Consider the following 5088-nt stretch of genomic DNA (forward strand, 5'->3'; position numbering starts at 1 on the left):
GCACCGTCTGGTCACTGGGGGTGAAAGTGAGGCAGAGGGCTTTGGGGGAACCCCAGACCTCCTGGTTCTAGAGGCTGGAGCCTGGAGAAGAAAACCTCTGTCCTTGGGCTCCTCCCAAGGGCTCCCTGGTTTTGCTCCCTCCCCTGCCCTGTTCCTGCCACCTGCTGCTGCCGTCCCACCCCAGGAGGCACTAATCTGCGGAAACATTTCACTGGCACATCATGCGGGCTGAGCTCCCAAGAGAAAAGCAGCCTCTCTCTGGAGCCCAGGACCAGCAGAGCCCTGGCCCTGCCATCGTGTCCTGGTTCAGACTTATCGAAGGCAAGTGGAGGGCAAGTGGGGAGGGGACTGCCTACAGAGGCTCTGCTCCACTGGTGGGGCAAGGGCCAGCTGCCCTCCCTTAGTGGAGTCCAAGCCGGAGCAGGTTGCAATCAGCTCAGTAGCTGTCAGGTGGGGGCATTGAAAGGCAGCACTTCTTGGCTCAAGGCTGGGAGCTATGCTTTGTGGATCACAAGGGAGTCAAGGTCATGGAGGGAGACACAGACAGAGCTGGGACTTGAGACGACATTCCCTCTTTTTTTCCTGTCCAGACAGGACCTTCCATGCCTTCCTGGGGTTTAACAGCAGTGGGACAGTGGCTTCTTTTCCCTCTTTGCATTCCCCTGCCCCTTTCCACCCACCTATGGATATGAGCAGCTCCTCAGAAGCTGGAGCCTAATAGAAAGTTATCAACACACAGAGCAGGGATTATTCCAGGTTCTCTGCTACTCCCCCTAAGATTCACATTCCTTCTCTCGCCCTCCCTTTTTTGGCCAATTCTGTACTTAATTCAGCCTCTGTTAGACGGTGAGCTGAAGAACCAAAAGGATTCTTCACATCTGTACAGAGCTGTATAAAGTACTTTCACACACCTGTGTCACTCATCGTGATTTGTGCTCTGTTGTGTCCAAGTCTTCAGGACCCCGTGGACTGTAGCCCACCAGGCTCCTCGGCCCATGGGATTTCCCAGGCAAGAATACTGGGACTGGTTGCTGTTTCCTCCTCCAGGGGATCTTCCTGACTCAGGAATCAAACCCGAGTCTCCTGCGGCTCCTGCGTTGGCAGGTGGATTCTTTGCCACTGAGCCACCTGGGCAGCCCCACTTATCTCACTGGAGCCCCACGAGAACCATGTGAAGAGGCATCATTCTTCTTACAGAGGAGAAATTTTTTCTCAGAGAGATTACACGTCTAGCTGGAGGCAGATTCAATGCATGTCTCCTGGCCCCAAGCTCGTTGTTACTTCATGATCCGATGTGACAGATGAAATCTACTTGAACAAGATTAAATATTATTTAATACTGACAACAACTCCAAAGGTGTTATTGCCCCTGTTTTTAACAAATGAGGCAACTGAGGCTCAGAGGTTAACTAATTTGTCACACAGGTGTTAGGGGCAGAGTCTATCTGAATCCAAACCCTGTGTGCAGAGGAGTCATTTGCCCAAGATGACACAGTTCTAAAGGGGCAGACTCAGAATTCAAATGCAGCTCAAAAATCCCCAAATCCAGTGCTTTTTCAATCAGCCTACACCGCCTGCCCCCAAGAACCTCTGGTGTGTGGCTCATTCATTCTGATTCAGGGATATCTCAAGGACAAAGGCTGTTCTACTATTGAATTTGGTTCTGAGCTCAAGTTCTCTGTTCCCCTGGCTGACCTCTTGCTATTCACACTTGTCCCACTGTCTGCCAACATTCCTTACCACCCCCACCCTCAGCTTCTGTGTTCAGCTCTTCTCCCTTCTTGAGTTTGGGGACAGCCAGGCCTCTAATGATCTGTGGGATAACTGGGGGAAAAGTGAGCAGGGGTCCCTGTCCCTATCGGGTCTCCCTTCTCCCTTCTAGCATCAGAACAATAGTCTTCTGAGCCCCTGGGGAGGGAAGAAGTTCTCAAGAGGGAACTGCTCCAAATCCTGGCTCTGAGAACACAGACATTCCAGCCCTCTGGCCTCTGAAGTTTTCTGAAAAGAACAGTTGAACATGCTGGCCAGAACATAATATGATGCTGGGCAGGATGGGACAATGAACCTGGGACTTTCCTCCACCCTTACTCCATCCATGTACCACTCCCCAAATCCATCTCAAGAGCTCCAGCAGATAATCACAAGTACATGGCAAACTCCCACCAAGGACTTAGCTCAAATATCTTATTCATACCTCACTCCCGAAGGTTGGAAGGAAGACATGGTATTCATAGGCAAAGAGAGTGGGGAGAAAGAGTAAATTTGGTCTGAAGACCCTTGATTTTTTTTTTATTAATTTATTTTTTTATTGAAGGATAATTGCTTTACAGAATTTTGTTGTTTTCTGTCAAACAACATGAATCAGACATAGGTACACACATATCCCCTCCCTTTCGAAACTCCCTCCCATCTCCTGCCCCATCCCACCCCTCTAGGTTGATACAGAGCCCCTGTTTGAGTTTCCTGAGCCATACAGCAAATTCCCATTGGCTGTCTATTTTACATATGGTAGTGTAAGTTTCCATGTTATTCTTTCCATACATTTCACCCTGTCCTCCCCACTCCCCATGTCCATAATTCTATTCTCTATGTCTGTTCCTACATTGCTGCCCTGTAAATAAATTCTTCAGTACCATTTTTCTAGATTCTATATATATGCATTAGAATACGATATTTATCTTTCTCTTTCTGACTCACTTCACTCTGTATAATAGGTTCTAGGTTCATCCACCTGATCAGAGCTGACTCAAATTGCATTCCTTTTTATGGCTGAGTAATATTCCATTGTGTATATGTACCACAACTTCTTTATCCATTCATCTGTCATGGACATCTAGGTTGCTTCCATGTTCTAGCTATTGTAAGTAGTGCTGCAATGAACAAAGGAATACATGTGTCTTTTTTTCAATTTTGGTTTCTTCAGGGTATATGCCTAGGAGTGGGATTGCTGGGTCATATGGTGGTCTTATTCCTAGTTTTTTAAGGAATCTCCATACCATCTTCCATAGTGACTGTATCAGTTTACATTCCCACCAACAGTACAAGAGCATTTCCTTTTCTCCACACCCTCTCCAGCATTTATTGTTTGTAGACTTTTAGGGGTTTCCCTGGTGGCTCAGATGGTAAAGCATCTACCTGCAATGCAAGAGACCCGGCTTTGATCCCTGGGTTGGGAAGATCCCTGGAGAAGGAAATGGCAACCCACTCCAGTACTCTTGCCTGGAAAATCCCATGGACAGAGGAGCCTGGTAGCTTCCAGTCCATGGGGTTTCAAAGAGTCCAACAGGACTGAGCGACTTCACTTTATTCTGACTAGTGTGAGGTGATATCTCATTGTAGTTTTGATTTGCATTTCTCTAATAATGAGTGATGTTGAGCATCTTTTCATGTGTTTGTTAGTCATCTGTATGTCTTGTTTGGAGAAATATCTGTTTAGGTCTTTTTCCAACTTTTTGATTGGTTGTTTGTTTTTCTGGCATTGAGTTGTATGAGCTGCTTATATATTTTGGAAATTAATCCTCTGTCAGTTGTTTCATTTGCTATTATTTTCTCCCATTCTGAGGGTTGCCTTTTCACCTTGCTTATAGTTTCCTTTGCTGTGCAAAAGCTTTTAGGTTTAATCAGGTCCCACATGTTTACTTTTGTTTTCATTCCCGTTACTCTAGGATCTTGCTTTGATTTATGTCATCAAGTGTTCTGACTATGTTTTCCTTGAAGAGTTTTATAGTTTCTGGTCTTACATTTGGGTCTTTAATCCATTTTGAGTTTATCTTTGTGTATGGTGTTAGGAAGTGTTCTAATTTCATTATTTTACTTGTAGCTGTCCAGTTTTCCCAGCACCATTTATTGAAAAGGTTGTCTTTGCCCCATTGTATATTCTTGCCTCCTTTGTCAAAAATTAAGTACCCATAGATGCATGGGTTTATTTCTGGCCTTTCTATCTTGTTCCACTGGGCTATATTTCTGTTTTTGTGCCAGTACCATACTCTCTTGATGATTGTAGCTTTGTAGTATAATCTGAAGTCAAGAAGGTTGATTCCTCCAGCTCCATTCTTCTTTCTCAAGACTGCTTTGGCTATTTAGGGTCTTTTGTGTTTTCCATATGAATTGTGAAATATTTTGTTCTAGTTCTGTGAAAAATGCCATTGGTAATTTGATAGGGATTGCACTGAATCTGTAGATTGCATTGGTAGTATAGTCATTTTCACAATATTGATTCTTCCTACCCAGGAACATGGAATATCTCTCCATCTGTTTATGTCATCTTTGATTTCTTTCATCAGTGTCTTATAATTTTCTGTGTACAGTTCTTTTGCCTCCTTAGGTAAGATTATTTCTCGATATTTAATTCTTTCTGTTGCAGTGATGAATGGGATTTATTTCTTAATTTCTCTGATTTTTCATGTTAGTATATAGAAACACAAGTGATTTCTATGTATTGATTTTGTATCCTGCAACTTTGCTAAATTCACTGATTAGCTCTAGTAATGTTTTAATACTATCTTTAGGGTTTTCTATGTACAATATCATGTCATCTGCAAACAGTGAGAGTTTTACTTCTTTTCCAATCTAGATTCCTTTTATTTCTTTTTCTTCTCTGAATGCTATAGGACTTCCCAAACTATGTTGAATAATAGTGATGAAAGTGAACACCCTTGTCTTGTTCCTGATCTTAAGGGATATGCTTTCAGTTTTTCACCATTGAAAATAATGTTTGCTGTATGCTTATTATATACGGCCTTTACTATGTTGAGGTAGGTTCCTTCTATGCCCATTTTTTGAAGAGTTTTAATCATAAATGGGTGCTGAATTTTGTCAAAGGCTTTTTCTGCATCTATTGAGATTATCATATGGTTTTTATCTTTCGATTTGTTAATATGGTGTATCACATTGATTGATTCATGTATATTGAAGAATCCTTGCATTCCTGGAATAAACCCAACTTGATCATGGCGTTTGAGCTTTTTGATGTGTTGCCGAATTTTGTTTGCTAAAATTTTGTTTAGGATTTTTGCATCTATTTTCATCAGTGATATTGGCCTGTAGTTTTCTTTTTTGTGTTGTGTTTGTCTGGTTTTGGTATCAGGA

Source organism: Giraffa tippelskirchi, chromosome 5, assembly GCF_054371585.1.
Source record: "Giraffa tippelskirchi isolate mGirTip1 chromosome 5, T2T-mGirTip1v1.2.pri, whole genome shotgun sequence".
Lineage (NCBI taxonomy): Eukaryota > Metazoa > Chordata > Mammalia > Artiodactyla > Giraffidae > Giraffa > Giraffa tippelskirchi.